At 56.1% G+C, this 22,539-nt stretch overlaps 1 long non-coding RNA gene across 1 annotated transcript; it reads left to right on the forward strand.

The window, feature by feature from the left end:
* The first annotated feature begins 1,962 nt into the window (after nucleotides 1-1,962).
* On the forward strand, nucleotides 1,963-4,853 carry LOC128816880 (uncharacterized). The gene is made up of 3 exons (XR_008440042.1): nucleotides 1,963-2,193; nucleotides 2,284-2,356; nucleotides 4,462-4,853. It is a non-coding gene; the product is annotated as an uncharacterized LOC128816880 (long non-coding RNA).
* Nucleotides 4,854-22,539: the final 17,686 nt, after the last annotated feature.

Below are 22,539 nucleotides of genomic sequence, written 5' to 3' on the forward strand. Positions count from 1 at the left end.
CTGGATGCACTCGAGCATCTCAACGTCCTTCCCAAACTGAGGGGCCAGAGCTGGACACAGCCTCGAGGTGTGCCCTCACCAGTGCTGAGCACAGGGGAGAGTGACCTCCCTGCTCCTGCTGGCCACACCATTCCTGATCCAGGCCAGGAGCCTTTGGCCTTCTTGGCCACCAGGGCACTCTGCTGGCTCATGTCCAGCCGGCTGTGGACCAGCACCCCCAGCTCCCTTTCTGCCTGGGCACTGTCCAGCCACGCTGTGCCCGGCCTGTAGCGCTGGAGGGGATTTTTGTGGCCAAAACGCAGAACTCGGCACTTGCAGACACGCAGAGCCCGGGATGTGCCGTCCCACAGAGCTGTTTGTTTGTCCCTGGTGCTGTGACACCCACACAGGCCCGGCTGGGGCCTCCCAGGAGAGACCCCAAACGGGGAACCCGCGGGGTTTATCCCCTCACAGCTCCTCACTCCCAAACGTGCCTCCTTGAGGAATCCCATCCCACTGTTTGATCTCCCTCTCGCTAAGAAAATGCTTCCTAACATCAGGAGGACATTCCAATTTACATGAGAGATTTAATTGGAGACAGCCTTTTCAAGTGGGGCTTTGAAGCTCTCTGTTCCTGCTTTTCAAGTGTCACAGCTGCTGTAGCAGGAGTAGGAATGTGTAAAACTGGAGGTGGTTTTAGAACCCAGCAGTGGTTAGGTGTGGAAATCCGGGGCACTGGGAATATTTCTCTCTCTGCTCTGGGGTGTCCTGACCCCCAGGGGAGCACTGACTTTGGAGAAAAACTTCCAAAGCCTCAAGGTAAACCAGAAACCACAAAAGTGGGAAATAGATTGTGGAGGTTGTAGAGAGTAGTGTAGTGTGTCACACGGGTGAGAAATTTAGGTTTTAGGATTTTTAGTATGTTAGCTACAATATTTACATTGTGTATATATATTTATATTATATTTATATATTATTTACAATGCTTATAGATGGGTTCAAGATGGAGGGTACAGGGTGTTGTCTTGAGTTCCTTTCTTCTTTCTTCTTCTTCTTCTTGGGTTTGGGTGGTATCTTGTAATTGGGCAGAAAAATCCACATTGCAGGTCTTTAGGGGTCAGTTATTGGGTTAGAAAGGGAAATAATTTAGGTGTCACTTCTTAACTGGGTAGCTTAGTTTTTGATTAGACTTAAAAGGCCTTGTAACACAAGATTGTTGGCCATTTTTGTGCTGTTTTTTCCTGCACGCAGAGTCTGGTGCAGACAGTGCTGAAGTTTTGATAACAATAAACAGAAGCTGAAGACAGAAAAAGTCCAATGCATCTCTGGTTCCTGACACAGAGCTGCTCCAGGAGGGTCTCCCCTGCCAGGGGAGCCCCCAGGGAGCTGGGGCCCACAAACTCACAGTGAGGAGTGTGCAGGTTCCATTCTTGTCTAACCCTCAGAGGAGGGCAGGCTGCTGTGCTTGCTTGGCTGAGAGGGGAGCAAGAAGCAGCAGCCTGATCCTGGAGAGCAGAGAGTCCAGAAAAGCCTTTTTGGGGTAAATTGGAGCAGTGGCTGTTGAGAGGAATAGTGGATTTGTCTTTCCAAACCAGCTGTGCTGGTTTTATCTACCAGCACTGAGAGGTAAAAGAAACAATGGGAAGGATTCCACTGATTGACGAGTGGAAAAAAGATATTTGTTTTACAAATAAGCTTTAGGTTTGCTGATAAATAAAATTAAGACATTGAAAGATGAAGGAAACAATGAGGAAAACCCCAAAATTCCATAAGAATTAAAAATGAAAAGGGAGAGTTGTACATTAGAGGGAAATCTCTGGTATCAGGCATTTCAGGAAGTCTGAACTTCTCAAGTAGCTCAGGCAATGGGGAAAGAGAGAAGGGAAATGCAGCCGGGAAATTGGGATAAAAAGGAGGCTGCATCCTCCAAAAACTGGGGAGAGCCCAGGGGAATGCCCCATGGCCTCTCCCTTTATTGGAATAAAGTAAAAGGACATCAGCCTCTGATGTTTGTGGATTGATTCTCCTAACACCGTGGACCTGAAAAAGGACAAAAGATTCCCTTGGTTTGTGAAGAAGCTCTTAAGCTGGCAGTACATGAAGTTGTTTTGTGGCCCTCTTTATTTGGGTGCTAATTGTGTTGGACTCTTTGCAGGTTCACCCCAGGAAGGGGAAATTCCTCGCAGCTAAAGCCCAGGAGCTGGGGCTGCCAGTGTGAGTATGAGAGCCCAGCCTGGGGCACGGGGCAGCAGGAGCAGGCACGTGGCTGCTGGCAGCTCAATATTTCTGTGGCCTTGTTCTCAGGGGAACTCCAGCCATCCTTCCCATCATTACAGCCCTCAAAAATGGGGAGAGCATCACTTTTGAAGGCAAAGAGGTAAGCTGTGCCTGTGCTTCTGTTGTGCCTTTGCCACTCTGCCTCCTTCACTGGGCTGCCAGGCTGACAGGTTTTTGTGCAGAATGCTTTGCCTGCCAGTGCATCCTGGGGCTGTTGGGGTGGTGACCAGGGAATGAGCTCCTGTGTGGGTATGGCTGGGTGTTTGCTGTTTGGCAGAGCTGCTTCATCTCCCCTTGCCAAAGCTGGTGCAGGTCTAGGAGCGAGCTGGTGGAGTTAATCCCTGCATTGTTTAAACCTGGGGGTTGAATGCCTGTGTAGCCATCACTCCCTCCTTACCCTCTTTGCACCTCTGGCACCAGAAGAAACTCAGCAGTTCTGGGGTTGTGGCTTTGCCCTCCCTCACTGGGCTGCCAGGGTGACAATTCTTTGTGCAGATTGTTTGCCTGCCAGTACATCCTGGGGAACATTCCAGGGGAACTCCAGCCATCCTTGCCATCCTTACAGCTCACTGAGCCAGGCTGGGGCAGCTGTCAGTCCCCTCTCCTGGCCTGGCCTCCATCAAGGGGGTTGGGCCTCCTGAAGCCCCTCAGAACCCCTGGAATTCCCAGGCTCCCCCATTCCCCCCTGCTCAGGACCTGTGGACAAACCCCCAGCTGCAGCTCTGTTTATTTCTGAGCTCTCCAACCTCTCTCTGAGCTCTCTGGGGCTCTTTGTTTGTTTCAAAAAGAGCCCCTTGATGTTATTGTAACCAGAATACCCCAACATAAACAACCCTGACCGTCAATATCCCTTTTCTCCCTGAGTTCCAAAGGAAAACCTTATCTTTCCCAGTGCTTTGCTTTCCAAACACTGTCTCCCTTTATTCTTAGTGCCAATGTTCTTCCCTTTCTCTCCCCGTGATCCTTTCAGTCAGGCCCTCTCCAGATCTTGCCATGGTGATTACAGCTCTTCTGTCATTCTTCAGACCTAAAATTCACCTGCTTTCTCACAACAGCTCAAATTAGCATGGTTTTCCTCCCTTCTGAATGAAATGAAAGGTTTGTTCCTTTGAGTGGCAAACTCTTTGCTCACACACACATCACCCCTGGCAGCCCAGAACTTGCTCATGGCACTTGGCTCTGCTCCCCATGTCAGAAAGGAAACTCTGAAGAAGTTTCAGAGTTTAAAAGCTGGAGTTTCCAAAGGCTCTGTGCTCCTTCCTGCTCCACTGCTGCATCAATCCCTCCCCCTGGCATTGCTTTTCTGGTCAGGTAAGTGAGGAAGCATGAAAATACTTCTTAACTTTTTTTTTTTTTTTTTTGTGTGTGCTTATTGCATTTTTTAAATACCTTTAGAAGCACAGGAGTTTTCTTAGGGCTCTGACCAGCTGGCATGAGGGTTCCAGCCAGTGTTTCTTTAGTGGGTGAAGTAACTAAGAAGGTGTGTGGTATTTTTCATCCAACGAACCCTGGCAATTCTGTCCAAGCCTGCTGGCTTGAGGGTGTGTGCCCAGGCGAGTGGGCACACTCCACTTCTCCACTTCTCCACTTCTGCAGAGTGACAGAACTGCCTGCCTGCAGTTTTACCCATTGATCAGCCAAAAAATAATATTTGGGTAGCCTTAGCCAATGCCTCAGGCTTAGATACCAAATTTTTAACTCATGCAAGCCCTGAAAAGCCATTTTCAACTTGTTTAGTCAGCTTGCCTGTAGATGCTTGGCCAATACCAAAAACCATTCCTCCACATCTTTCATTATAAATCCCTCTGATGGATGGGGGGTTTGGACCAAATTCCTTCCTGAAGCATCCTTTGAACCCCAACAACTGGAAATTCTTGGTTCTGTAAAAATCTGCCTCACCAGTCTTAGGAAGGCTCCAAGGAAGTGCAAAAAGGCCCTGAAGCTGATCAGAGGCTCTCGGCAGCAGCACACAAATGTCCTTTACTGTTTGGGCTGCAGGGTGCTCTGGCTTCTCACAGAGGGGCAGGAATTTCAGAGACTGGCTCACGGCTGAGGAGGAAATGCCTTTTGTTGGGCAGTTTTGGCCCTTGCTTGGGGTGAGAGCTGCCCCATGCTAACAGGTGGCCTGGTGGGTAAGTGGGGACACCCCAGAGCTCAGTCCCTGTCGTCCCCACGGTGACTGGGGGTGGCTCGTGCCCCGTGCAGCTGCTGTGACAGGGCCACCAGCAGGGCCCTGAGGGGCCTCCAGCACAGGGAGGACGTGGAGCTGCTGGAGCCAGTCCAGAGGAGGCCACCAAGATGATCAGAGGGATGGACATTGTTGGGGAAGATGAAACATGAAAGCCTTATAAATATGATTGCCTGGCAAAAGATTTTGAGAATATGGAAGCTATAAGCGAGATTGAAATGAAAGCAAGCTTTGAGACACCAAACCTTGGTCACTGAACAACTGGAAAACAATGGCATGGCCGGCTGAAGGTAATCCCCTCCTGATGAAACAACACCCTCTGCTTGCAGACAGCTCCGAGGCTCAGAGCAGACCCTGCCAGCTTGGCAGAAGGGGTCCAAAGAGTCGTTTTTAGGGTTGAAAATGTAACACAGGATGGTAATGTCATGATTCTTATAGGCTGTAGGATTTGTATCTTGTACTAGATTGGTTAGTGAAAATTAGAATATTCAGATTTATTGTATTGTAATGGGAACTTCCCTCTCTTGCTCTTGCTCTTACTCTTACTCTTGCTCTTACTCTTTCCCTTTCTTTCTCTTGCCTCTCTCTCTTGCTCTTTGGGGTCTCTCTTTGGGGTCTCTCTTTGGGGTCTCTCTTTCAGGCCTGCTCTGAGCTGTGGCTGGCAGCCCCAAGCAGGGCCCTGCACCCACGTCCTTTCCAATAAACCACAAGTTCCAAGCCCTGGCTTCAGAGATCTCCTGCCTCTGTCCATCCCGACCATCCTACCCACCCTCGCTCCAACACAGCACCTCTGGTACGACAAAAGGCTGAGAGAATTGGGATTGTTCAGCCTGAGGAGAGCAGCCTCGGGGTGATTTAGTTGTGGCCTTTCAGTACCTGAAGGGACCCTACAAGAGATGATTTACAAGGGCCTGGAGTGACAGGACAGGGGAGAATGACTTCAAATTAAAAGACAGCAGGTTTAGATTGGATATAAGGAAGAAATTGTTCCCTGGGAGGGTGGGCAGGCCCTGGCACAGGGTGAAGAGAAACTGTGGCTGCCCCTGGATCCCTGGCAGTGCCCAAGGCCAGCCTGGACAGGGCTGGGAGCAGCCTGGGACAGTGGGAGGTGTCCCTGCCGTGCCAGGGGTGGAATGAGGTGAACTTTAAGGTCCCTTCCAACCCAGCCATTCTGGGTTTCTGTGACACTGCTCCAGGAGCACACACATCTCCTGGAGCAGGTCTCCCAGCCCTTTGGTATGAAATGCTAAATTACATTCTGATTCCCCCCAAAGCCTCAGTCCCCACTGCAGGGTGCAGGGGTCACACACAATAACCACCCCTAACCTGGAGAGTCCTCACAAACCCAGCTCTGCCTCGGGGCTGCAGGGAAGCCTCCCCATCCTGCCCGGGAATGCTCCAATAACACACAGCAATGCAGTTTGGATAACTAACCCAGCTGCAGCGATAGCATCAGCCATGCCACAAGAGAGATTTGAAAGCAATATCCTGAGAGACCCCACCCACAGACAAAGGAGGATCCTTATCTTTGGGATTTCCCCAAGGTGATAGCGATGCTTCCCTTTGTTTGCTGTGTATTCCACTGATTAGCATCATCCCCTGGAGCCTGGGTTTATTGGAAGAGCAGGTTTGCACACAGGTTAAAGACAGCACAGGACAATATGAAGAGTTTGGCGTGGCAGTGGCTCATAAAGATAACCAGTCTGGTCAAGATAAGGAGCAAAACTAGTGGAAAGTAGATCTTGAGGGCGAAGCAGTAACCACAAGATGCTGGTCCCAGGCACAGAGAATCCCCCAAAGACAGCAGGGATCAAGAGAGGACACTCTGACATCACCCTGAGGCAGGAGGGCGTGCAGCTGGAGCTGGGGCTCGGTGCACACTGCCCTCCACACAGAACTGGATGAGCTGCAGAGCGTGGGCAGCTCACAGCCTCGCCCTGAAGGTGCCCCAAAAAATGAAAAGGGAGGGTTGTACATTAGAGGGAAATCTTTGGTATCAGGCATTTCAGGAAGTCTGTACCTCTCAAGTAGCTCAGGCAATGGGGAAAGAGAGAAGGGAAATGTGGGAAATTGGGATAAAAAGGAGGCTGCGTCCTCCAAAAATTGGGGAGAGCCCAGGGGAATGCCCCATGGCCTCTCCCTTTATTCAAATAAAGAAAAAGGACTCCTCTGTCCCCTTTTGGACATCAGCCTCTGATGTTTGTGGGTTAATTTCCACCCACCACTGGACAGGACCCTGCCACTGAGGAGTGAAAGTGGTGTCAGCATCACCTCAACACAGCAAGGACTTCCCTGCTGCACAGCACGACCTTGGGCATGGATACTCCAGGGGGCTGTCCCAGACCCCCTTTTCCAGTGGCCTCTGGGCCAGACATGCTGCTGGCCACGCTGCCAGCCCCTCAGAGGCTCAAGTCCAGCTCATGGGAACTGCACAAAATGAAATCCCAAATGGACCAGTGGCTGGAACATCGTGCCCAAGACAAAGGCATGAGGGGTGACCTGGGAATTTGTGAGTGTCCCTAAACCTTTCCTTGGAGCCAGCTGTGTGTGCACCAATTTTATACAGCCCCCAGAAGGGCATGATCTTGTTTAGAATGTTCTAAAGTTTCTCCTCTAACATCCCTTGACATGGAAACGCGTGTGAGCAAAGGTTCCTGGTGAGAATTCCCAGATTCCCTTCGAGCAACCAGTGACAAAACCCCCAAGTCCCCAGGTGGGTTATGGTGAGCCTGCAAAAGGGGCTGTGGGACAGCAGCAGGGTCTCACAGGGTCTCTTTCTCAGCATTGCAACTTAGAGCTCCAAAAGCTCAAAGGATTCACGTTAAATCCTGCTCAGTTTGGCTCTGCACAGCCCCAGAGGTGGATTTGCCCTGCAAACCTGTGGTAGCTGAGGGATAAATGCAGTTACCAACGGCATGGAGTGATGGGGAACAGGCAGGGAATCCAGGAGGGGAAAGCAATTTACAATGCTTCTTTTGCCATAAAGGATTTGAATGGAGATTGTGGGTAGGATTACTTTAAGAGGTGAGCTTTCAGGTGGTTCATCCCTCAGATTAGTGGCATTTTGCTGAAGAGGTCTTGTTCCTCAGCAACAAATCATGACAGTACTTGGCAGAGGAGTGGGGAAACTCTCAAAAAGTGGCACAGGACATGACAAGCACTGCTTTAGCCAGAAAACCTTCAAAATAAAACCCCCAGAAAAATAAATATGCAAAGATATAGGCAACTAAATAGGAGAAAAATTAATTAGGCCTCAGAAATACTGGAATTTAGAATGATTTCAGGGAGCCAGCAGCAAGGTGTAACTGAGGGAGCTGCATTTAAGAAGAGATTACTTTTCTTATCTGCAATCTGCCCCAGCCCCCTGGTGCTTTGTCTGCCAGAGCAGCAGATGCATGGATAAGCCTGGTCCCTGCAGAGCCCCATCTCCCTCTCCCAGTCCTCCCAGTCCAGGCATATTTCTTTCTGCTCTTTCAATAAAAGAAAGGTAAACACCCCACACCCAGCTGCAGCGGCTTGTGATTATTTTCAATATTGCCTGTCAAAGTATAAATTAAATAAATTCCTCTTTGTTCGAGGAGGAACAGAACAGCCCATTCCTATATCCCATTCCCATATCCCATTCCCATATCCCATTCCCATATCCCATTCCCCATCCCATTCCCCATCCCATTCCCATATCCCATTCCCATATCCCATTCTCATTCCCCATCCCATTCCCACACCCCATTCCCCATCCCATTCTCTATCCCATTCCCATATCCCATTCCACCATCTCATTCCCATATCCCATTCCCATATCCCATTCCCCATCTCATTCCCATATCCCATTCCCATATCCCATTCCCCAGCCCATTCCCATATCCCAAAGCTCCCATATCCCATTCCTCATCCCATTTCCTATCCCGTTCCCATATCCCATTCCCATATCCCACGGCTCCCATATCCCATTCCCATATCCTATTTCCATATCCCACAGCTCCCATATCCCATTCCCATATCCCACGGCTCCCATATCCCATTTCCATATCCTATTTCCATATCCCACAGCTCCCATATCCCATTCCCATATCCCACGGCTCCCATATCCCACAGCTCCCATATCCCATTCCCGTATCCCACAGCTCCCATATCCCATTCCCGTATCCCACAGCTCCCATATCCCATCTCCATCCCGTTCCCCAGCCCCGTCCCGCAGCCGCCGGCGCTGCAGCGGCCCGGGCCCGGCCCTAGGTGGCACCGCGGCTCCGCCGCCGCCACCGCGTCCCGCCGGGACCGGGCGGGAGGTGAGGACGGGGCAGCCCCGGCGAGTCCCCTCCGCCTCCTGCAGCCCGCCGCGATGTCCCGCGTCCCCGCTGCCCCAGGCTGTCCCACCGCCACCGCCCAAGCTGTCCCGCTGTCCCTGGGCTGCTCTGTGCCCCGCGGCTGCCCCTGCGCTGCCCCGTCCCCTCCGTGCTGCCCCTGCGCTGCTCCACGTCCTTGCCCAGCACCTGCTGCTGCTTCGGGCTCAGCCCTATCCGGAGAACCCGGACATCGCACAGCACGGAGCTCCCACCGCGGCTGCCTGTCACCTGCCCTCCGTGCCGCCTGTAGCACCCCCAGGGCAAATCCTGCGGCAAGGCCGGGCTCCAGGGGCCCCTGCCCGGGGAGCAGAGGCGGCTCCCGCAGCGGCACAGGCAGGACCCCTGCCCCACGGGTGCCCTGTCCCCCTCCAGCGCAGCTGTAACGCCGCAGTGCAGCAGGCTGGCACATGGGACCCTGCCCCACTGAGGATGGCACCTTGCCCGTGGCCAGCTCCAGGCACAGCTTGGACAGCCCGGGAGCCCAAGCTGCCGCTGGGTTTTCAGCAGCTCACCCATCCCAGGACTCGTATCACAGGGCCTTGAGGCTGCTGCTTGATGTGGGCAAATCCTGATGATGAAAGAGGGCCGTGGAGCATTTGTGGAATGTATCCCCCTGTTTGTTCGATCCCCCAAGGAGGAGCAGTGGGATTTCCTCTACTCTGAGCTCCAGCCCTCTCCCCATCCTGCTCCTCGCATGGTGTGTGTGCCACAGGAGCAGATCCCTTCAGGACCCAGCGTCCAGGACCTCTCTGGTTGTTGCATGGATGACCCTCTCCATCATCTCCTCCAGAAATCAGAGCTCAGGACTTCTGCTGAGGTTTCCCCAGCAGCTGAGATGGGCCTGGAGAGTGGTGCAGGGTGGCTCAGAGCTGGTCTGTCCGGGCAGAACCAGCGCCCTTGGTGCCAGCTGGGCTCAGTGGTGCCAGACCCCCATGCAAAGAGAGATGCCGGGATCCCACCTCTGCTCAGGGGGGTCCCTAGGTACAAAGCTGCTTCCCCTCGCTCCCAGTCACCCCATGAACCAAACTGGAGCGAGCACACACTTCAGGGGGTGGCTGACAGTTCACCCTTGACACGGAGCTCGTTTCACTCCATCCCCCTCCTCATTTATTTATGGTCCTTCATCGCAGCGTGGCTTCACCCTGATGGACGGTGTTTGCACATGTCCCTCTTATCCAGAACATGGGGCTTTGCAGCCACTTCTCTATTTACTGTAATTTTTAGCTCAGACACAAGCAGAACTCCCACCCTGTCTGGGCGTCTCAGTGCAGAAAACAAGACTAAACTATTTTGGGATGTTTTTCCCTTTTCCTCATACTTGGGTGCTTTCCCATGTGGCTAAGTCTTCGGAGCCTTGGGGAGGGTGAACCTGTTTCACACACCCCTGAGAGCTGCCTCTGACCCCTGCACGCACTTTAACCCCCTCCTCTGACCACAGGCACCTCCCACACAGGGCAGCTTCATGCTCCACTTGGTTTTCCGAGCTAGGAAATGCATCCAGTGCCGGGGATGAGCTGAGAGCACAGCGGATGGGAACGAGCCTCCCAGGCTCCATCCTCACCCTCCTCCTTGTCACCTCGTCTGCTCACACCTCCTCAGGGTGCCCAGAATGCTGTCTACTGCTGCCCCAAGACAAGGAAGGAACATGGGTTTGGCCCTGTTTGCCTGGCAAATGTGGAAAAGAGCCTGGAAAATGCCCCTTTGCCTCCGTCACTCCCATTTTAGTCCCACTGGGTGGCACCCGCTGGGGAAAGGCCGGCAATGTGCAAAGCTTCCCCCCCTCCCGCCTCTGTCACAGCCAAGGGTCTCTCCATTGGAGTTTACTTTAAGGTCTAATAAAATTTCCAAACTGGAAAAATCTTTATGCAGAGGTTTGCTTTGTTTAAAGGAAGAGGACCATAAAGATAAAGCCTTGCCTGCCCGCCGCTCCCCTCCCGCTGCCCGGGCGAGGGGCCGCGGCTCAGCCCTTCCCTCCCAGCCGGAGGAAGAGCTTGTTTTCCTAACGAGAAGTTTGAAGATTAAAAGGGGAAAAAAATCAGCCATTTGGAATCCTCTACTGACGCTGCAAATACCCTCGTTAATAGATATGTCTCGTTTTGTTACCTCATTTTAATTAATCACTAAACAAAGACAGCTGCCAAATTTTGGCTCTGGCTTTGAGCCTACAACTGACTTGAAGCCCTTGAAAAATAGACTATTTATGGTGCCTGGGCTTAAAGCTTAAATTTCTTGTATAAACTTTACCCTTCCTAAGAAGAGCGTGGGGAGAGCTTTGCCGGCCCCGTGCACGGTGCCCATGCCCCCATGCCCAGCCGGTGTGGGCCAGGAGGGATCGGGGTCCCTCGGGCTGCTGCCAGCCCCATCTCACAGCCCAGGAGCAGCTGCACCGGGGCCAGGGTGTCCCTCAACAAGTGCTGTCACAGCCTTGTTGTCCCCACACAGGCAGGTGCCACCACCAAGGGAGTGCCCGATTCCCTTTGCCGAGTGAGAGTTATCCACAGGGCAGAGCATCCTGGTGCAGGAGAGCATCCCTGTGTTCCTAGGGCTGGCTGGGGGCCTAAGGGAAGTATTTGTATCCCAGACATGCAGTGTGTGGGGTGAAGATGTTATTTCATGTTTTAGGGCATGGCTGCTGCCTCCAACCCTGCCACTTCCCCCGTGGGATGGGGCTCCTGCCTCATCCCAAATACCAGAGCCTTGGGATTTGGCATCGTGATGGAGCTGCTCAGGCTGCCCACAGCAGGGACACGAGGCTTCAGTGTCTTCCCTTGGGTGCCAGCTTGGGGCTCCATAGGCTCTGAAAGGGCACTTTTATTTATGTTTGCATTTTTGGGAGTATCCTGGGGAAAGGCTTCAGCTTGTCCTTCCCCATCCCTTCAGATCACAGGCAGGGAAGGAGCTTTCCTGGAGGGCTGGGGCTTGACGTTGCAGGAGGAGCAGCCCCGGTGCAGACTTTAGGCTGCCAGGTGCTGTTCAGGGCACGGGCAGGTGAAGCAGGGGCTGCGGTGCTTGGGCGCTGCGTGCCCTGGCGTGCAAGGCTCTGCAGAGCCCTCTGTCCTCGCTGCTGGCCCTGAGTGAGTGCCCGGTGTCCGTCCTGCTGCCCGGTGTCTGTCTGTCCTGCTGCCCAGTGTCTGTCTGTCCTGCTGCCCGGTGTCTGTCTGTCCTGCTGCCCAGTGTCTGTCTGTCCTGCTGCCTGGTATCTGTCCTGTTCCCCAGTGTCTGTCTGTCCTGCTGCCCGGTGTCTGTCTGTCCCACTGCCCAGTGTCCATCCTGCTGCCCGGTGTCTATCTGTCCTGCTGCCTGGTGTCTGTCTGTCCTGCTGCCTGGTGTCCCTCCCGATGCCCAGTGTCTATCTGTCCTGCTGCCCTGTGTCCATCTCGCTGTTTGGTGTCTGTCTGTCCTGCTGCCTGGTGTCCATCCTGCTGCCCGGTGTCTGTCTGTCCCACTGCCCGGTGTCTGTCTGTCCTGCTGCCCGGTGTCCATCCTGCTGCCCGGTGTCTGTCTGTCCCACTGCTCAGTGTCTGTCTGTCCTGCTGCCCGGTGCCCATCTCACTGCCTGGTGTCTGTCTGTCCCACTGCTTGGTGTCTGTCTGTCCTGCTGCCCGGTGTCCATCTCGCTACCCGGTGTCTGTCTGTCCCACTGCTCAGTGTCTGTCTGTCCCACTGCCCAGTATCTGTCTGTCCCACTGCCCGGTGTCCCTCCCAATGCCCGGTGCCCGTCCCACTGCCCGGTGTCTGTCTGTCCATCCCACTGCCTGGTGTCTCTCTGTCCCACTGCCTGGTGTCTGTCTGTCCCACTGCCTGATGTCTGTCCGTCCCCATGTCCAGTGTCTGTCTGTCTGTCCCGCTGCCCGGTGTCTCTGTCCCACTGCCCGGTGTCTGTCCTTCCCGCTGCCCGGTGTCCCTCCCGATGCCCGGTGTCTGTCTGTCCCACTGCCTGGTGTCTGTCTGTCCCACTGCCTGATGTCTGTCTGTCCCCATGTCCAGTGTCTGTCTGTCTGTCCCGCTGCCCGGTGTCTCTGTCCCACTGCCCGGTGTCTGTCCTTCCCGCTGCCCGGTGTCCCTCCCGATGCCCGGTGTCTGTCCCTCCCGATGCCCGGTGTCTGTCCGTCCCGCTGCCCGGTGTCCCTCCCGATGCCTGGTGTCTGTCTGTCCCGCTGCCCGGTGTCTGTCTGTCCCGCTGCCCGGTGTCCCTCCCGATGCCCGGTGTCTGTCTGTCCGTCCCGCTGCCCGGTGTCTTTGTCCCGCTGCCCGGTGTCTGTCTGTCCCGCTGCCCGGTGTCTGTCCGTCCCGCCCCGCTCGGGGATGGCGGCTGCGGCCCCCGGGCTCCGCAGCGGCTCCCGCTGCCCTCCTGCCCCGGAGAGGGAGCAGAGCCAGGCTGCAGGACGAGCTCCTCCAGCTGCAGCCGGGAACCCGCAGCTCATATTTCACCCCGCCAGCAGGTCTCCCACTCGGGTGACACCAAACGCGTGTCACACGCGCTGGAGGCACGGGCTGACGGCCCCCGCCCGCCCACACAGCCTCAGCCGCGATCCTGCAGCCGTCTGCTGCCTCGATGGCTAAAATAAACTGTCTGATGCACAGCCGGCACAGCGGTGCTCGCGGCTGAAGCGGGACGGAAATCCAGCCGTGCACACCGTGCCGGTCGTGTCAGCACCTGCTTGGAGCCGGGGTGCTGCCACACCCGAACCCCGCGTCCTGCGTCCCCGCACCAACACCCCGGGACACCCCTGGTGTGCCCATCCCGGGGACACAGTGACACAGCCACGGTGACACGGCCACAGTGACACAGCCGCTGCCACACCGCCACCTCCCCTGGCGCACTGCGGCACCCGCGGGCGGCAGTGACGCCAAATTACCAGCGTTGGCTGCTCGGTGGCATTGCCAGGGGACAGCCCCGTCCTGCCTGCCACCTCCGTGCCACCCACTGGTGGCCCTGAGCCATCCCCACACTCGTCCTGGGCTGCGCTGCAGGGCAGAGCTGAGCCCCTCTGCTGTGGATCGTTTCAGTTTGGATGGGATAAACTCGCCAGGTGTGGGGCTGGCAGGTGGGGATCCCCCTCTGGCCTGTGCTGCTACGCTGCTGCCAGCACGCAGGGCTTGCTCTGGAAGTGCCCCTGAGCCCACCCTGCCTCTCCTCCTCTCCCTGGCCTGCCTGCCAAGCCCTGGGCCACGCTCTGATGTTGCTGCAGAAATGTCCTGCCCCACCTGTGGGGCAAAACTGTCCTGAGGATCTTCCTCTGCAGGGAGCAAAAACTCCAATGTACCCCATGGACTGGGCCAGTGGATGGCTCGGAAGGAACCTGAGGGAAGTGTGAGTTGTTCCACTGCCCACTGTGGATTTTTAACTCTGAGCTCTAAGGAAGGCAGCCTAAATAACAACCGTGTTCTGTGTTGGTACAAAAACACACTCCAAATACACAGAGCCCTGGGATTTCTGTACTGGTACAGAAACTTATTGATAGAGAAATACAGCCATATTTCTGTATTGGTACAGAAGCCTATTAATACAGAAACTCCCACCTCTCCACCCCAGTAGTGTCACTGTTCCCCTTTTTGTGCCTGTCCTAAAAGCCTCCTGCTTCTAAAGGACATTTTGTACGGACTGCAGCCCTGCCTTTTCAAACACAGACCTCTCCTGGGCAGGGTCTGGATGTGACACTGAAGAACCTTCCACGGGGACCATCACGCCTGTCTCATTACTGCTCTGGGCCCTTCTGGGGCTCTCTAGGTCTGTCCTAGACCAGGAGCTGCTTTGCCAAAAGGACTTCACTTACAAGCTGCTGTGTAAACAAAGCCGGTGGGAGCCGGGGATTTATGGAAGAGCTGGAGAAGGGCTGGTGGAGATCCCCCAGCTCCCCGGCCAGTGACTGCTGCCCCGACCAAAGGGACGTGTTTGTTAGTGTGAACAGCAGGTTCGCCGGCGGGTGAGTTTACAGCGAGATGGATATAAATAAATAGAAGGAAAAGGACTTTCCCTGCCTGGGGAGTGGCATCCTGCCCGCCCAGGGAGGGCTGCCCTTGGCCTGGATGCCGGTCAGAAGAGGGATTTGCTTCCAGGGACCTCCCTGCTGGTGTCAAAAAACCTACAAGGACTTTGTTTTCTTTTTTTTTTTTTTTTTTTTTTTGAGGGGTGGGGCAGGGAGAAAGCTGGGAGAGAGAGAAGGGGACTGCCACCAGCGCTGTCCCCAGCACCACAGTGGCATTGAGGGCACAGGTGGGTGGACATCACTCTGCTCGTTCCTCAGTGAGGAGAAAGCCCTGGGGATGTGCAGGGGTTCATAGGCAGGTCATGCCATGCCTGTTTTGGTGGTCAGCCTGCAAGAGGGACTGCTGTGCTCAAGGCGACAGCACCTCTGGGTGCTGGGCACAGCTCAATGAACCCTCCAGAGCTCGGCTACGTGGGGACAGACCGTGTGGTCCCTGAGCCCACACTCAGGAGAGCAGGATGCAGGAAGTGCCACCTCCCCCTGCCGCCTGTGTGAGATCAGCCCCTGTCACTGGCTGAGAGAGGTTGAGGGCAGAAAGCTCCAGGGAGACCTTAAAGCCTCTCCCAGTGCCTAAAGGGGCTCCAACAGAGCTGGAGAGGGACTTGGGACAAGGCCTGGAGTATCAGGACACAGGGAATGGCTTCCCACTGCCAGAGGGCGGGGATGGATGGGATATTGGGCAGGAATTGTTCCCTGTGAGGGTGGGAGGCCCTGACACAGGGTGCCCAGAGCAGCTGTGGCTGCCCCTGGTAGGGGGCCAGGTTGGATGGGGCTTGGAGCAGCCTGGGACAGTGGAAGGTGTCCCTGCCCATGGCAGAGGGTGGGATGTGATGGTCCTTAAGGTCCTTTCCAACACTTCCAAACTTTCCTATGATTCTCTGTGCCCCATCCTTCAGCTCACCGTTTCCCAGCTCCATCCAAGCAGGGGCACTTTGCAGTGCCAAGGAGACCTGCTCCTGCTCACCCAGACTGGCCTCCCTGGGCTGAAAGAAATGCCCAGCACACGCTGAGGCAACGAGCCTGGCAGGGACCGAGCCGTAAGTGCCACCCTTGGCTGGGATCCTGCCCCGCTCCTCACTGCCAGGGGACGGCTCCCTCAGGTGCCTCTGCTCCCCTCTGCCAGTGCACAGCCACTTTATTGGGGTGCAGAGAGACTGGGGGGCATGGGGTGGTGCTGCCCCCTCCCCATGCAGCCCCGGGACTGAGTGTGCCCCGGCTGGGGCAGCCCCAGCCCCGGGGCTGTGCCAGGAGGGGACAGCAGCGGCAGAGGCACTCGGGCAGCTCTCCCGGGAGGCCCCGTCCCCCGCCTCTGCTCCGCGGGCTGCAAGAAGTTAATTTATTTTTGGAAAAGCAGCTCGCAGAGTTTGTCTAATTCCACCCGCACCAGCTCCGTTCACTCTATTTTAAACCAGTTCTTACTGTGCTTCAAGTTTATAAAACACAATCAGTGCTCCCCGGTCAAAGCAGCCCTAACCCGCGGAGCAGGCGAGGAGTGGCCGAGCAGCATCTCCTGCAGGACGCTCGAGCTCCGCCGAAAAGCCCACAGGTAATTAATGCTTCCTCCTTCGTGCTGTCCTGTCCTCTGGCCGGCTCGGTTACGGTGACACGCGGGCGTGCGGTGACAGCTTTAGGGAGACGAGCGCAGCCGGGCATCGCCGCTGCTGCTGCTGCTGGGGGTTTTGTGGGGTCTCAGGGGCACCTGGCAGGTGGTGACTGCAGAGAGGTCTCTGAGGAGCGTGACACTCCTTCAGGAGCGGGCACAAGGCGCGTGTGGCACTCGGGAGCCAGCCTGGCAGGCAGAGGTGCTGCGGAGGCAGCGGCTGGCTGAGCGCAGGGGAGGATGGTGCTGGTGGGCCGCTGGGCTTCCTAGAGGTTCCTAAAGCTTCTGGCTGTGCCGCAGCCATTTGGACGCTGCTCTGGTGGCTTCTCTGGTGTCCCCACCCCAGCTGACACGGTGGGTGCCCCCCAGCAGCTCAGCTGTGCTCGGTGTCACCCTGCTTTTACTCTTCCTTTGCCATGAGCGTGTCATAACTGTGGAGGGTCATTCTGGTTGTACCAAAAGCTCAGTGTTTAATGCAACTTCTCAGTGACTCACCACTGCAACCCACAAAGATTGTTTAGAAGAAGCTCCCGGCATCTCTCAGACTCAGAAATCCAGGGCATTTATGGACCGCTTTGTTTCTATTACACGAATACTTGACAAAAACGCTGCCAGTCAGAACGCACTGATGTCATTTGCTGAGCGCTGAAGCGCTCGCTCGGGGGCGGCTTGTCAGCCTCGTGCTGGGCTCTCGGATGTCTCGGGGTTAAAGCTTTCGAAAGCACCGCCTCGGCAGCCGCAGCCGGGGCATTTCCAGTGCGGAGGGCTCGGCTGCGGAGCGGGAAGGGCGGCGGCGGCTCCGTTCCCCCAGCGCCGCCCGCGGGCATCGGGCATCCTCCCTCCTCATGCGAGCGGCCTCGGGGCATGCCCGAGTGTTTTGGGAGCAGGGAGGGTTCAGGGTTCAGCACTGAAGAGCCCCCTGTATCCTGCTTTACTGCTTCTTGCTGCCTCTCATCATCTCAGCTCCGAGTGCGGGGGAAAAACACCCCAAAAGGCAGAAAAATTAAAGTGCTTTTTTTAGGATGGCACGAGCCGACCTCTCCTGTAAAATGTCATTTGCCAGACGGCCCCAGGGACAGCAGCAGGAGGTGACCCCAGGTCCCCCTGTCCAGTGCTGCTCTCTCTGCTGCTGCCTGTGTATTCTGGTGGTCCAGCTCGGAGGGGAAGGGAAATGCGGTTGTTGTGTGGAGCGTTCAGGCTAAAAATAGTTTCCCTCTCGTGCTCCATCTGAATGGGCAGCCACATTTGACTGTACATGGATTTGTCTGATAGTCCCGTTTCAGTGTAAGAGACAAAATATCTTAGTTATGGCTTTGTTCTTCAGCTAACAATGGGTAGCTAAAAATATCCGACTTTGTTCCACTCAATAAAGTTCTCTCAAGGGGAGACACTAACGTTACATTTTTGCCAGATCCATGCGAAACACGGCCAAAGAAAATGCACATTTTTTGCCAGCAGCTTTTCATAAAACATGTAACCAGCAGAAAACTCCGTACGGTTGGGCCGTGCTGTCTGCTGCGCAGCATCCCGGGACTCCTGGCTGCCTCGCTCCTCGGGAGCATCCCAGCTTCCTCCCACCCTCATCCTCCTCTGGGCACGCTCCAGCTGCTCCCCGGCTGTTTGGGCTCGGGCACGGGTGAGGTGCTGCTGCCTGCTCGTGCCTGGCAGAGGCGATGGCCCCGCCGCTGCCAGTGCTGGCTGCTTGGTGGTCGCTGTGGTCTCGCTCCAATTCCCTTACTTCCCGTCTGATGGCAGCCAGGGCTGGAGGCTGGCCAGGCCGGCCCCGTCCCGCTGTGCTGGTGCTTGTGAGCAGCCTGGCACGGCGGCTGCCGCGCTCTCGCAGCCTCACAGCCAAGAGGAAACCAGCAGAGACCTCACCGAGCTGGCACGGGCCCTGTGCAGAGCAAGGAGATGGACTCTGCTGCGCTCATCCCCATCTCCACTGAGGATCTCTCGCTCCCCACTGCTCTGCCCGAGTCCCTGGTGACTTTTTTTTTCAGCTCCAAAGCTGGGAGCTGCTCCCAGAAAGGCTCAGGGAGGCAGGAGAACCATGCCATGCTCTCTGAGTGTGGAGGCCAGCGTGCTGCAGTCCCCCCTGGGCAGAGCAGAGCTGGGTGACCCAGCTGAGGGAGCCCCTCTTGGCATGTCAGGGCTGGTGTGGACGAGAGCAGCCAGCAGGCACTTTGCTCTCCTGGTGTGCATCAGGAATGTGGGGGCAGACCGTGTGGTCCCTGAGCCCACACTCAGGAGGGTGCAAGAAGTGCCACCTCCCCCAGCCACCTGTGTGAGATCACCCCTGGCTGAGAGAGGCTGAGAGCAGAAGGCTCCAGGGCGACCTTAAAGCCCCTTCAGTGCCTAAGGGTCTTTGCTTTTCCTGCTCTTGGAGCTCCATCTGGTTTGGGCTGCACAGCTGCCCAGCAGGTCTTGTTTCCCTTGTGCCCTGCACTGGGAAAAGTGGTTGGGCTTCCTCTGCCTCCCATGGTATTGGATTTTCCCAGGTTTTTTGTCTCTCAGTCATTCCTGTAGCTTTTCTCTGAGCCCATTCCCATTTTCCAGCATCCCTCCTGTTGTGTAGGCAATGGTTTCCCTCGTTCTGATGTCTCTCTCTGTTACTTTGGTGCTAAGAATGACACAGGAACAGATGAGAGATTGAATTGTAAGAGGATAAAAAGAAGTTTTAATACAAAGGATTTTCCAGTTTATATAGACTGATACAATATATTCTACTTGCTTGGTTAGTTGATAAAAATATGTTTTTTCACACACTGTTTTTGAGAAGAACAGAAAAACAGAGTGGAAAAACACTACCTGTAGATTGTTACACTAACAACTTATCACATTTTTACAACTCCCTAAAAATTTTCACAAGCCACTGTGAGAAACGATTGCCATTTCTGTCTCTCTGACCAGGCTGGCATCCACATCTCTCTGTGCTGTTTTTGCTCTCCAAGCCAGCGTGAGGCCCAGAGCTCCAGGTCCATCCGTTTTCACTGCGTGCCTTCCCGCAGCTTTGTCCCCTTGCTGCTTTCCCCCAGGGTCACTCCACATTAAACCCTGCTGGAGTTCAGGGAGAGGCATTCCAGAGGAGCAGGGGAGGTGTGGGTGCTGTGGCAGGAGCAGTGCCCTGTGCCAAGGCCCGTGGTGTTGGTTTGATGCCCCTGAGCAGCTCAGGGTGCAGATGGACGAGGGACACAAGGTGGGGGACGTTGTGTGGCTCTTCCACACCCCATGGCTGCACCAAACCTCGCTCTGCCTGGTGCTTACCCCATTCCTCCACCACCCCTGGTGTGCAGGACCTGTCTGTGCTGGAAAGGCCGAGCTCCAAAGGTGGGGTGCCCACCCCAAGTGTGTTTTTTTGGGAAGGAGACGCGGCCTGACGTGATTCATGCAGTGTTTGCTGCCGCAGCATTCCCGGAATGCACCTGCTTTATTTCTTGGCCTTCTTGCCTGTGGCTGGAGAGGAGCTCAGCTCGTGCTCTGGGCTTTAGGTGACAGAGATCCAGCCCTGCTCTCGGGCTCAGGGGAGCCTTGCACCGGGACAAAGCCCCCGAGCTGGAGGGCAGGGACCTGCCGGGGCGTTGCTCTGTCAGATGTGACACGTTTGTGTCACCTCCCCACCTCTGAGCCCCCGGCAGGCTGCCTGTGTGTGCCCTGCATCCTGGGCTGGCTGCTGGGCACAGACAGCGTGCAGGTGTCCCCTGCTCAGTGATGCCCCACTGTGTGTGCTGAGGACATCACTCATGGTGCCAGCTCGCCTGTGGGCCCACCAGCACGGCCCCATGGAGGATGGGGGGTGCAGAGGTGCAGCACAGACCCCCACACCCACCAGAGCAGTGGCAGGAGGCACCAGGCTCCTCTGCCAGCCTGTTCCCCTGCTCCTGCACAGAGCTGGACCTCCCCAGCCCGATGTGTGCCCCAAGAGCTGCAGCCCTGCCCTGCCCGCCCTTCCCTGGCTCCCACAGGGCTCCACTGCACCCAAAGCCCCCTGGCAGCCTCCTTGCCACGCTCCCCTCAAGGGCCCAGCCCACCCTGGGCACGAGGAGCCAGGGTGGTTCTGAACCAGAGCTGCCAGGTTCCCCCAGGGTTCTCTGGCCACTGCACCCAGGCCCCGTGCCCAGGTCCCTGACACAAGGCAGCCAGCAGCCTGGGCTCTTGGCAGTGCCCTGGAGAAGGCACCAGGGAAGGGGACGTACTGCCAGGGGGCTTTTCTGGCTCATGATGATTTATGGCCCAACCTCGAGCCAAAAAATCCACCCTGCCTGCACTGGCATTCTTGGAACAGATGCAGAGGGCGTGCCAGCTGTGCCCAGAGGTTTCCTGGCTCTGAACCCTAGTGTGACAGGGGCACAGCCCCCAGCAGGATGGGGCTGTGTCCCCCTCACTCACAGCACTGGGGTGTGGGGTGATGCTCTGCAGGGATGGCAGTGGCACTGGGCTGGTGCTGTGGGCTGTGTGCCCCCTCCAGACAGAGCTCTGCCTCGTGGGGAACAGCCAGTCTGCCAGGAGGGTTGGTTTTGGTGGGACATTTACCCATCACCCATCCAGGAAGATTGGTTTTGATGGGATATTTACCCATCACCCAGCCAAGAGGGTTGGTTTTGGTGGGACATTTACCCATCACTCAGCCAGGAGGGTTGGTTTTGGTGGGATATTTAACCATCACCCACCCAGGAGAATTGGTTTTCATGGGATATTTGCCCAACACCCAGCCAGGAGGGTTGGTTTTGATGGGATATTTAACCATCACCCACCCAGGAGAATTGGTTTTCATGGGATATTTACCCATCACCCATCCAGGAAGATTGGTTTTGATGGGATATTTGCCCATCACCCATCCAGGAAGATTGGTTTTGATGGGATATTTACCCATCACCCAGCCAGGAGAATTGGTTTTCATGGGATATTTGCCCAACACCCACCCAGGAGGGTTGGTTTTGGTGGGACATTTACCCATCACCCAGGCAGGAGGGTTGGATTTAGTGGGATATTTACCACCCAGCCAGTCTGCCAGGAGGGTTGGTTTTGGTGGGATATTTGCCCATCACCCAGCACGCTGCTGGACGGGCAGAGGGAGTTTGTTGAGCTACCAGCAGAGGCACACACAGCTCACTTGCAGTGCGAGCAACAATAACACGCCTTTGCTGTTGACGGAGGGTTGTGATGCCGTGTGGGATTTGCTCCCAGCTCAGGAAACGTTGCTGGGAAAGTCTTTTCCCTCCCAGGAGAGGCGCGAGTCCCTCTGGACCATGAGTAACAACTCCCCAGAGCTGCGGCAAGCGCTGCGGGGCGGCCCCGCCCGGCTGCGAGCTCCAGCTCACGGGATCCCGCTGCCTTCCGTCCCTGGAAGGCTCGCAGGGCCCAATTCCTGCCCCACAGCCTATTCCTGCCCCACAAACAGCACGTAGGCATCGCCACGGCGGCTGTCATCGCCCTCCCGAGGAGCTGTCCCAGCACGCAGTGCCCAGCCCTGGCCCCGGGGCTGACAGGCGGCTCTCGGCACGGGGATCGCCCCTCTCTGCATCCCTGTGCCACGGGGCATCCCTTCTCTGCATCCCTGTGCCACAGGGCATCCCTTCTCTGCATCCCTGTGCCACGGGGCATCCCTTCTTTGCATCCCTGTGCCACAGGGCATCCCCGTGCCACGGGGCATCCCTTCTCTGCATCCCTGTGCCACGGGGCATCCCTGTGCCACGGGGCATCCCTTCTCTGCATCCCTGTGCCACAGGGCATCCCTTCTCTGCATCCCTGTGCCACGGGGCATCCCTTCTCTGCATCCCTGTGCCACAGGGCTTCCTCATTTCTTCATCCCTGTGCCAAAGGGCATCCTCCTCCCTGCACCCCTGTGCCACAGGGCATCCCTTCTTTTCATCCCTGTGCCACGGGGCATCCTCATTTCTTCATCCCTGTGCCACGGGGCATCTATTCTTTGCATCCCTGTGCCACAGGGCATCCTCATTTCTTCATCTTTGTGCCACGGGGCATCCCTTCTCTGCACCCCTGTGCCACAGGGCATCCTCCTCTCTGCATCCCTGTGCCACAGGGCTTCCTCATTTCTTCATCTTTGTGCCACAGGGCATCCCTTCTTTGCATCCCTGTGCCACGGGGCATCCCTCCTCTGCATCCCTGTGCCACAGGGCTTCCTCATTTCTTCATCCCTGTGCC

Source organism: Vidua macroura, chromosome 19 (assembly GCF_024509145.1).
Source record: "Vidua macroura isolate BioBank_ID:100142 chromosome 19, ASM2450914v1, whole genome shotgun sequence".
NCBI lineage: Eukaryota > Metazoa > Chordata > Aves > Passeriformes > Viduidae > Vidua > Vidua macroura.